The sequence below is a fragment of the Mauremys reevesii genome, linkage group 5 (assembly GCF_016161935.1).
Source record: "Mauremys reevesii isolate NIE-2019 linkage group 5, ASM1616193v1, whole genome shotgun sequence".
Classification (NCBI taxonomy): domain Eukaryota; kingdom Metazoa; phylum Chordata; order Testudines; family Geoemydidae; genus Mauremys; species Mauremys reevesii.
The window spans coordinates 48,824,433-48,836,619 of NC_052627.1; the positions used below are offsets into that span (position 1 = coordinate 48,824,433).

General features: G+C 39.5%; 1 long non-coding RNA gene across 1 annotated transcript in view; it reads left to right on the top strand.

Annotated features, from left to right (window-relative positions):
* Nucleotides 1-11,142, top strand: part of LOC120406702 — a 72,695-nt gene extending 61,553 nt beyond the window's left edge. Inside the window, exon 3 of the long non-coding RNA XR_005599499.1 lies at nucleotides 11,046-11,142. This is a non-coding gene — a long non-coding RNA (uncharacterized LOC120406702). The remainder of the gene's footprint in view (nucleotides 1-11,045) is intronic.
* The last annotated feature ends 1,045 nt before the right edge of the window (nucleotides 11,143-12,187 follow it).

Here is a 12,187-nt window from a genome sequence, read left to right on the forward strand (position 1 = left end):
CAATAGTTAATGTGAAACATATTAAAGAAGTTGGTCTTGTGAAGAGTCATTTTAAGACAACCTGACAGTAACAGATGCAATGTTTTTAGCTCCTCAACATACAACACAAAACTCTTTTTCTGCTTCTGTCTTGCTTATTTTTTCTTCCACCACTCTTCTCCCATTTTGTTTCTAATTATATGATGATCACCTGAATGAATGTAAAAGCCACCTAAGACAATGTGCTAAGGTATTTCAAACACCAGGGGGAAAAGGAGCTCAGTTAAGGAATCTGACATGCAGCAGAGCAGGCCATACACCAAAAGAGCATTTCCATTATGGGATACTTGCAGCACTTAATTCAATTTTTTGAGGTGGTTTAGGAGTAACTAAACTTTGAATAACTTTTGATCAAAACAATGGGTTCCTGGTCCATAAGGCAGTCTCTGAGAGCACTGTGGTAATACAAATAATAAATACTAATAATGTTTTCATATTTCTGGCCCAACTAGTGGTTCCCTCCCCCACGCTCCAAAAAAATCTGTAAGAATCTATTTTCATGTTTCTAGACCAATTTTACAAGGGCTAAATAATTCAGGTATAAATAAGACTGCAAACCTCACTAATATCAATGTGAGAGACCAAACAGCCTTAGAATAAATTCATGCAATTCCCAGGCAACTGAGTGGAGCCTAAGCCAATTTGCTCCAGGGCTGATTTGATGCAAACACAATGGTTAAACTTGGTGAGCATGGAATTAGGCAGCAGGCACTACCCACCCATCACCCATACGCTCCTATCTGAGCCATTTAATTGGTTCCAGTGTGGGGTCACAAGGCTCCTTCACATATAACTCATAACATGATAGGCTCTCCTCAACTTAGCCGTCATGACTCAGCTCTCAGCACCTTCCCTGCCCTGTGAACTCAGCCTGCAAAGGACCACAAGGTCTGACCTGATCCTAGGAGGTGAAGTCCCACCACCTAATCCCAGGTCTTTTATCTCTGGGAACTCTTCATTTTATCCTTTTTAAGCACAATGGAATCTGGCTGCAAATTGTGATAAATTAACTCACCCAAGTATCTCAGTCAGGTACTAAGTGCATTCCCACTTAACCCACTGTGGGTTGAAGATGCTCCAAGGAAGGCAAAAAGCTCCCTAGTCCTCCACTAATCAGGGGCGGCTCCAGGCACCAGCGCACCAAGCATGTGCCTGGGGCGGCAAGCCACGGGGGGTGGCCTGCCGGTTGCCGTGAGGGTGGCAATCAGGATGCCTTTGGTGGTGGTTCTGCAGGAGGTCCGCCGGTCCCGCGGCTTCAGTGGCAATTCGGTGGCAGGTACGCTAAAGGCGCGGGACCGGTGGACCTCCCGCAGGCATGCTGCTGAAAGCCGCCTGACTGCCATGCTTGGGGCAGCAAAATACATAGAGCTGCCCCTGCTACTAATTGACCCATGGGGAAAAACAATCCTTCCTGACCCCCAAACAGGTGATCCAATAGACCCACAGCATCTGTCAGGCTGGGTTCCCATTCCTACTGTAGGGTGGAGCTGCTGGAATGGAGCCAGAAGAGGTGCTGCATGGCCCCCACTCTAGGTTAAATTCTGAGAGTTGGAGAATGCTGACCAATCAGCACCCTTCCCCCCAGCTGGTCATTGAGTGCCAGAGATCCCAGAGAAGTGGAGAAAGAGCTTTCTGGTGTCCCTTAGCAAGTGTCTCCTCCCTCGCTGCTGGGACTTTCCCACTTCACCACCAGCCCCATCAAGTTCTCCCACCCACTGGGGCATTTTGGCTTGATGTCTCCAGCTAGCCTTTGCTGGTTTAGGAAAGTTTTGAATACTTGTCTACACATACACTTTTTTACAATTTCTTGCAGAATTATGCTTTTCTACCCTAAGTATAAAGAATAAAACCTATTTTGCTATTGTTTCCTTTCTAATTCACCCAGCAGAACAGTTTACTTTATTAATTATTCATTGCTGGGAAATCAAGCATGATTTTGAAGCTTAAAAAGAAAGATTAAGAAAAATGAAATGTTAACTAACTTGTGAGCAGAAGGTTCAAGCCATATCAAATCAGACTTTGTACAGTAAATTAACTCTCAAAACGTAAAACTTCTTCAGATGGAAAGGGCAATGATGAATTATTTTAAGCAAGCATATCCGACCAGATTCTTCTAATAAAAAGTCCTGACCCGTGAATGTTCAATAATCTGCTGATCTCAATTGAGCAGAAAGATTGCAGAATTTTAAATGCACCGGCCAGATGATTGAGTCTCTTATTTCCAGCATACATGCATGGTGTAAATAACTCTATTAGCATTCCCATATACTACAGCTTCTGTTTTCCACAAAGCCATTCTTCAAGCGTGTGGAGAAAAACTGTTTCTGTAAGATGTAACTAAGAATCACATTAATGCAAGTGCAGAGAGGGTAGCAAAAAATAGTTTCAGTAAGGGGAGAGGAGACCTTTAGTTATGGAACAGCAAATACATATTAAAACTATTTGGCTACAATAATGATGTGAAGATGACTTGTTTTGCTAATACACAATCATTCTGCTGACAATATGAAAGGATTACAAAATCGAAAATAATGGAACTTATCTAAAGTGGTACATACTTTTGGTGGCATTTAACAAATAACTTAAAGATGCTTTTTATATGTGAAAGTGAAAATTATATTTTTGATGGAAACAAATGAAGTTTGCTGAAATAAAATCAAACCTGCTCAGATTTAGTGGGTTTTAAATACCCTAAAGCAATTCTTAACATTTATGTTGACATTTGAAATCGGCTTAGACTTTTGCAAACCACGTAATAGTGACGTGTAAAGATATTGTACTAGTGGATTTTCAATTAACTACAATGTTCTGAATGTGAATTTTTATGAACAGCACTCTGCGTCTAAAAGTAAAGCCTGCTTACCCTTCTGTGATCTTAACTTGTAAAAATAAGTATTTGCCCTCAGTGTGGCTTGATCTGTTTGGTCAAACTGAAAACTTTTCAGGAGCACATACAATTGTGGGGCTAGATCATTATCAAAAAGAGCTAAAGTTCAGGTTCTCAGCAGCCTTCCCAAAAGGCGATATTAAGGCTTAAATTGCCTTCTGCTTATTTTTTCCAGAACTTTCAATTAATGAAATATCAAAAGAAACGGCATGTTCATGAACACAATTTTAAAACTAGTTTTGTTGGAGATCAATACTGCATTGAAGAAAAATGGTTAAAATAGCAAATAAAATCATACACATCCAGATCACGCCTGTGGGGTGGAGGGGAGTGGGGAATCCTATGTTAGGCTGGAAAAGATCAGCATAACTGAAAGAATGGGGCAATTTGGGGGGAACTATGAGCCTAAAATTAATTGTCCCTCCCAACTTCAAGGAAGCCTCGTCCAATAGATAGTGACTTGGCTGGTGTGGTGTGGCTGTTTGAGGAGGGTAGAGGATAGTTTGTTGCTGTCTATGGCATCCTCTTCCTCAACTTTACAGGGATTTTGTAGTGCAAGCTAAAAATGTGCCCCTCAGCATTATCTTACACTGAATCCCCTCTGCAGTGTGAATCCCCCATCTACAGCATGTGTGTGAGGAATCTAGAGAATGAGAGAGAGCTGTTCTTTAGTGGACAAATGAGAGAGCTAACTTTCAGAGTCTCCTGGTTCATCTATACATTTTTCTCACAGTAGGGATGACTGGGCGCAGAATGTGGGACACGTGTGTACTATCTAAATTTAATTATAGTACTTATTTTTGGCCAGATCCTAATACTTTTACTCACAATGAGCAGTACCTTATTCAACATGTAGTGCCACTGAAGTCAGTGGAGCTGCTAGGGGAGTGTGGTGCTATTAAGTGTGAGAAAAGGGTTATCACAATCTAGCCCTTGGGTAAAAACATTTTAATCTTACAGGATTTAAATTCAAGGGAAACTCTTTCATAGTTATATTGTCACTATCCTCATGTGGAATGTACACTACTTTCTATTAAGTATCATAAATCTTGCTACCTATAAATAATAAATAATAATTAGCCGGAATATAGCATGCTTCATCTGAGGTACTGAAAACATTAATTGATTATGCGTCATATCATGTCTGTGTGGTAAGTGTATATCCCACCCTTTTAATGAAGTAACCTTTCTTTAAGATTCTGTTCACAGATAGGTTTCAGTAAAACAAAACAATTCATATGGAAGAAGGAAAGGAAAATGGTTGTCTTGGATACCACAGTAAATAACAAACAGTATAAACTGTTTTTAAAGGCAACCATGTTGACAGTTGATGATGAAGAGGAGGTCACATTCCAATAGCATCCTTTTTCCTCTTCAATCCATTTAGTTATTTTGCTGTGCTATTTTCCAAATAGGGAAAAATATATTCTGCTATTTAAACATCCATTAAGAATCAACAGCATGCAGATATGTAAATTAATCAATGTCCTTGGTGATCTGGAAATTCTTTGAGTATTTTAGTTTTAGTATGAAACATGAAGGTATGCACATTATTGAAATGAAAAACCCCAATACAATATCTTTAAAAGATTGAAGTTATTACAATAATATTCATAATGTGACATCTGTGGCACTTTGAATAACAATGAATGGAATTTGGGTGGAAACAAAAATAATCTTTTATGAAATACTGAAAATTCAGAAAGTAGTAGACCAGAAAATTAAAACAGCTCTGTAACATCGCATTTGTTTCAGTTCTTTGGCCAAATTCTGCATTGACTTACACCTAGTTCAATTTAACTGAAGTTGATGCAGAATTGGATCTAGTAAAGATAAGGCAGGCACAAAGTTCTGACTCTCTTCTCTGTTTTTAATCATCTCTAGAGGCTCAGGCTCAAACTCAAAACCTTAAAATACAATTGAGTAAAAACATGCTAAATTTAATCCTGTTTTGAGGTCAAGGACATATATTCAGAGAGGAATTTATGGCTGTGTGGATCCCACTGTAGGTGTGCAAGTGCCTCATGCATGCAAGACGATAATCTCTGAACAACTGAGCGTTGTCCTTTGAGCTGCCCTACTGCTTTGCATGTACCAGTCCCCAATCTGAAAGTATAAAGGGCAGAGCTGTAAAAGTGAGATGGAACAAGAATTATTCACCCCTTTTATCGATTTGCTTCTTGTAGTTAATGAATTAGAGTTAATTCTCTTCTGTTTTCCTCTCATTTATTGTATTTTTGCAAATAAATAAATACAATAATTTCCTCGGTGCTTTGCACCACTACCTTTGCATAAAATAAGGGATTCAAAGTTCTCTGGTTTCAAACCATGCTTCTCTTGTGGTGGACTCATTCTAGTCCTTACAGACTGCCATAGTCCCGTTTTTTGTTTGTTTGGGTTTTTTTAAGGCTATGTCTACATTTTGAGCTGCAGTAGTAAATTCCAGCTTGTGGAGACACTGAAATGCTAGCTCTGACTGAGCTATTATGCAATAAATAGAGAATAGCTGCCACAGTGCAAGTGGTAGAAGAAGATATCCACCCAAGTTCATACCTAGTGTCTCAGATGAAATTGTTCTTGAGGTGGCAAGCCCCTCCTGCCACTTGTGCTGCTGTGGCTAAACTTCTCTTCTTAGCTGTGTCCTCAAACTGGAAATTCCATCTTCACCTTTTAAATGAAGACATAACCTTTGTCTTGGTGAAAATCATGCACCTGACCGCTGCTCAGTTTGCCAGTCCTTTTCAATCAAGACAAGAAAATCCAGGGACACTCAGCTGAATTTACACCTCCTCAAACAATCTTTAGGATCTAAAGAACTTCTCAAACAAGAAGTGAGAAGTTCTTTAGATCCTAAGGAATGAGGATTGTCCTTCAAGATGGGAGCAGTCTCTCCTAAATCCCAATCAGCCAATGTCCCTGCCAGCTGCTATAAAAGACCCAAGATTGGTACTGGCAAAACATAGCACTGTCAGGATCTGGTCCCACCGAAGACTTTCCTATCTCAGTACTGCTACCGCCTGCTGGTTATCACTTGGTTTGCCCGCGTCTGGATTTGATAACCTTTGGGACATGCTGCAAGACTTCTCAAGCCTTTCCCAGGGTGTGTTGCTGGGAGTATTATAGGGTAGAATTCATTCTGGTGAGAAGATTTTGATGAGATCCACCTTTAATCAGGAAGAAGCAAATGAATTGTTAGTTAAATATTTGTACTGCTCAGCATATTTAATGTTTGATGTATCCAATCCTACTACACTATTGATAATTCTGTGGAGATTGATGTTTTGCTTTTTCATGGGAACTGAATTAGGAAATGGTGTTATGTTCATAAAGCTCCCAGTAACAAGAGATATGGGAAACCAATTATCAGACTCAAAAGACAATGCGGTAATACTTACCATGAAAATGAAGCCTTTTATATTTAAAAGTGACTTAATAAAAACACCTGAAAACATGTGCACACCTGAAGAGTGGGAAACCTGATTTTTACATATAAATGTGTACATATTGATCAGTTTTGAACATTGGTCCTCAAATACTACCTAAATTTTGCATCTATTGCTGAGTAAATAGGAGGAAATGAATGACGAAAATGTAGGCCCTTCCCAAAATAAGATGGTCTCAATTGTTTTTCCAGAGGAAAATCAACCGGTACTTTGGAAGATGCTGAAGGACACTTTTACCTTTCTCATTTCAAATTCTGGAACTCTTATTTTGGTATAGTGAGTGTGTTTTACTGATAAGGATGACTTTTAGAATATAATTTAATATTTAACTTGTAGCGTATCCATAGGATGATTTATTATTGCTAGCTAGGAATAATACGTAATATCTTATATCAAGATTAGATTTTTCCAACTTGGTCCTTTATAACCAAACTTGTATTACAGTCCAAGTACTCTTAACATTTTTATTGTTAATCAAGGGTTGGCAAGATTCCATATTATGTAGCTCTTCCTTGCTTCAAAAATACAATATCCTGAAGTACAGATTGGGAGGGGGAATCTGAGATTGAAAATATTTCTAATAAAAAAGTAGGGCTGGATTGGGAGTAAAGCTTTGGTAATCAGACACCATTGGGGCGGGGGAATCAATAACTTGGGAAAGCAATATTTGTGCATAGAGTAGCATTTTATTTTATTGAAAATTATTCCATAACAAGGAGAGTAAAGGGGGGGTACTATGGGGGAAAAACACATCTACCAATGTCCCTATTTTTAAATTAATTCTCTTCACATTGCTCATTTGTTTTCTGCTGATGTTTGTGCAATAGAATTTTATTTGTCTATAAACATTCATACAATGTCAAAGTTGTATGCATGAGTTTTTTACATAAACTGACTACAAATGTGCAAAATTAATGCCAAATGTGCTTGCACCTTTGCAACAAATTCTTTGCCTAGCACCCAGCCCAAGTGGATGCACAGGGTAAGGGAGCAGGATTCCTCCTCCACTTGCCATAGAACAGCTCCAGAGGCACATTGTGTTTCAATAGAACTGACAATAGGGAGGAAGGAAGACCTTCATAGCACAGGATCTTCCAGTATCTGCTCCTTCTCAGGGTCACTTATCCTTTGCTCCCTCCTACCACCAGTGCACTGCTGTACTGCTCTCCTTGGTGCCTTCCCCCGACATAGCCAGTATAATGACACCAGTTACACTACCAAGGGACCCTCCATGGCTATGGGATCAGAGGCAATTCCCTGTGACTCATCTGACCAATCACAAATAACCAGTACAGGTCAAATGTTGAATACACACAACTGTTCACACAAAAATAGCAGAGTTAAAGATTCACAGAATCAACCTGATAGCTTTCTTTGACAGGGTAACAAGCCTTGTGGATGGTGGGGGGAGTGGTAGATGTGGTATATCTTCATTTTAGTAAGGCTTTTGATACTGTCCTGCCTTCTCATAAACTAGGGAAATACAACCTAGACAACCAGTGCATAACTGGTTGGAAAATCATTCCCAGAGAGTAATCATCAGTGTTTCACACTCTTTCTGGAAGGGCATAATGAGTGGGGTCCAGAAGGGATAGGTTCTGGGTCTGGTTCTGTTCAATATCTTTATCAATTATTTAGATAATAGCAGAGAGAGTACACTTATAAAGTTGGTGGACAATATCAAGCTGGGAGGGGTTGCAAGTGCTTTGGAGGATAGGATTAAAATTAAAAATGATCTGGAGAAATGGTCTGAAGTAAATAGGATGAAATTCAATAAGGACAAATGCAAAGTACTCCACTTAGGAAGGAACAATCAGTTCCACACATACAAAATGGGAAATGACTGCCTAGGAAGGAGTACTGCAGATAGGGATCTGGGGGTCATAGTGGATCACAAGCTAAATGAGAGTCAATATATAATGCTGTTGCAAAAAAAGCAAACCTCATTCTGGGATGTATTAGCAGGAATATTGTAAGTAAGACATGAGAAGTAATTCTTCCACTCTACTCCTCACTGATTAGGCCTCAGCTGGATAATTGTGTCAAGTTCTGGACGCCACATTTCAGGAAAGATGTGCACAAATTGGAGAAAGTCCAGAGAAGAGCAACAAAAATGATTAAAGGACTAGGAAACATGACCTATGTGGGAAGAGAGAAAAAATTGGGTTATTTAGTCTGGAGAAGAGAAGGCTGAGAGGGGCCACGATAACAGTTTTCAAGTATGTAAAAGGTTGTTACAAGGAAGAGGGAGAAAATTTATTGTTCTTAACCTTTGAGGATAGGACAAGAAGCAATGGGCTTAATTTGCAGCAAGGGTGGTTTAGGTTGGACATTAGGAAAAACTTCCTAACTGTTAGAGTGGTTAAATACTGGAATAAATTGCCTAGGAAGATTGTGAAACCTCCATCATTGGGGATTTTTAAGAGCATGTTGGACAAACACCCGTTAAGGATGGTCTAGATAATACTTAGTCCTGCCTTGAGTGCAGGGGACTGGACTAGATGACCTCTTGAGATCCCTTCTAGTTCTATGATCCTATGAAAAGACAGGAAATCACAGTTCATTTTGGAATATCCCAGAACAATCTTCAATTAATTTGTTACAAATTTCTTGCTTAGTTCTAATGGCTAACAAAACACTTTAACAGTGTTGATCTGTGTCCTAGGCTAGGATAAAGAATTGAAAGTAGCATTGTGCCTGAATACCATTTGTTTTATACTTGGATAATATTTATGAAGAAGAATTAATGTTTCTTTTGTTGTTTGCTTATAATGCCTCCAAATGACTAGTATTATAAAACAGGCACAAGTACAGTTTCTTTAGATGATGATGATAATGCCTTCCTGGCAGTGATTGCTTATGGTTTTTGAGGCTCTAACTGGGTAATTTCAAAATGATACCTAATGCAATTAAAACCACATTTAAGACATGTGAGTCAGCTTGTTGGGTGTGCAAGATTAGAACTGCTAAATCATAATTTAAAAAGCTGGTTTTTAGATAGGATGATACGTTATTCATTTACCACTGCTTAAGAAACATGAGGAATAGGTGTTGCTCTATGCACTAGGTAAAAAGCAAATCATAGCTGTCACTATGCTCAAGCTTGCCACAAAGCTGTAAATCTCTTGTCATACAAAGATAGATGGAGAGTAGATTATCTGCATTTTTTTAAATCAATATGATGATGATGATATTAATCGGCTCTTACTGCCTCCTATAAAAATATTAAGAGGTTTATAACCTTAACTCCACAACCTGCAATGTCTCTTCTGTGAGGTCCCATTATCAGACATGAAAAAGTTAAGTTATAAAAATATTGCTATAATTGCTAATGAAATTACTCTTTTAAGTTTAGACGGAAATGCGGGTATTATACACCCTATTATCAGGCTGTAGCTGTTACAGCTAATATACAGGATACTTAAGAAAACCTCCGCAATCAATAGAATGTTTTCTGCTTCATTGAGTCATGTACATTTTGGAGTGACATAAAACTTTATTTCTTATTTATGGTGTTATGCAGTGGAATGGATCCTAAACTTTTCACTAGAAGTGTGTATTTTATTTTCTCACTTGCAAGGGCAGAACATCGCTTTGTATATTGCTCTTGAAATGTTCAATGGAAACTTAAAAAGTTCAAAGTGATTAAAGATCCACAGAGATGTTCTACAGTGTGACTGGAAAGATGTCTTTGGCAAAAGAGTTAATTTAGAAAATTATGAATGGTCCAGACTAAATCTCCTAAAAGTTTATAGATTATAATGGAAACATTTGCTGCAGCAAGAAAGCTCCACCTCTGGAATAAAATTGGTGATCATAATGTGACTTTCCATTGCATCTTCTGAGATGAGAAAATTCATTTGCATTTTTTTCAAGTGTAAAATTAAAAGCTATAAATTGCAAGTGAATTTAATGAATATCATGCTATAGCTGTGCCATCTAAATGTGTTTTGTATCATGTGCCCACAAAAGCAGTGTTCAGGAAACACCACTAAATAGTCATGCTTAAACTTTTGTACAGAAAAAAATACATGGTGTTTGAATATACTCAAGCAGGGGAAAACAGTACACTCACCAATGAAGTGCAGATGAGACATTTCCTGGTTCAAGAGGGTAACCCAGCCAATCAGTAACCTACCTTGGTAGGTTTATAGCCGTAATAACTATGCCTATTTCCTTACAGAGTAGTTCCCTTTTTTTGGTGGAAGGAGGGGGGTATCCTACTGCTTCCCAAAATATATGCTGCTTCTGAGGTATTTTGTTTAACTTGCTGAATTTTTCTTTTATGTTAATTACTAGAGCACCAATTCAGCAGTGCACAAAAACTTGTGCTTCACTTTAGGCATGTACTTAAATGCTTTGTCAGACTGGGGCCTCTTCACAGTAGTCAGTGGTAGTCAAGTACACTGCTCAGTTGGTGCAATTTGAGCTGGAATGGGAGGGGTTGATGTCTGAGAATATTCTCTTCTGGGAATCAAATCCCCAGTGCAATCTGGTCCATTCCCAGAACAAACCCTTGGAAAAAAATCCTTCAAAACATTTCCCTTGACACATTGTTTTATGAACCACAGGGAAAAGCCATTTCTGGATGGGAGGAAATAGTGGCAGGCAGAAAGAGTGTGATTTTTATCTATGACATGGAAATAATCTGAGCCTTCCCTTCACTTTGCTGACAGAATTTTTAACGAGGAGCTGCTGCCTTCTCCTGCTCTCAGAGACTAAGTAAGAAGTGGCAGGTAGGGGTAAAGAGGGCAGAGCAATTGCAGAAGGTAGCATATTCCAGTCTGATAGAGTACACTTGAGATCCAGAAAAAAGGTAAAATCATCTCATCACTATTAGTAACATATACCATTTGGGTCCATGGTTCATCCTGTTAAATGGCCTGTCTCAAATAGAGACTTGATACTTTACCAGAAGCAGGGGCGGCTCTAGAAAATAGGCTGCCCCAGGCAGCGCGGTGTGCTGCGCCGCCCTTCCTCGGTCCCGCGGCGGGTCCCCTCTTCCCGCGGCTCCGGTTGAGCTCCCGCGGCAGGTCCACCGGAGCCCCGGGACGAGCGGACCTGCTGCAGGCATGACTGCGGGAGCTCCACCGGAGCCGCGGGAACAGCGGACCTCCCGCGGGCACGGCTGCGGACGGTTCCCGTGTCCGGCGGCTCCGCTTGAGCTGCCGCAGTCATGCCTGCGGGAGGTCCAGCCGAGCCGCGGGACGAGCGCCCCCTCCGCAGTCATGCCTGCGGCAGGTCCGGTCGTCCAGCTTGGTTTGCTGGTGCCTAGAGCCGCCCCTGACCAGAAGAATGCCATACCGCCTCTAGCCATTGTGTATGACAAGACAGAGAGGAGAAGGAAATGTCTTCCTGAACTCTGCAGTAATTACCTAGCTCCACAAAAAATGACATTGCAATAGTCCCATTTAGCCTATAAAATACAGGTGTTAAATTAAAACCATTTTTACTGGTAATAAAATAATCCATCCCTCTATAATACATAAATAATAAAATTAGAAGGCTCATTTATATTCTATAGAATTTAAAAAAATCTGAAAACAGTGGTTTAAAATAAGAATAACCATGACTAATCCCATTGAAGTCAATGGGACTACTCACCTGTTCTAAGTTAAGCATGCATATAAGCATTTGGGTCTAGGACTGAAGTTGCTTAACAGAGCTATAAGTGGAAGTTTACACTTGGTCTTCTGAGCCTATGCCTGAATCAAACCTGTGCTATCTTGGTAGTCCTACACATTGATAAATCTTGTAAATAATCAAGTATAATATTGTTTTAATTAAAAAATATTTTAATTAGGCATTGAACACAGTT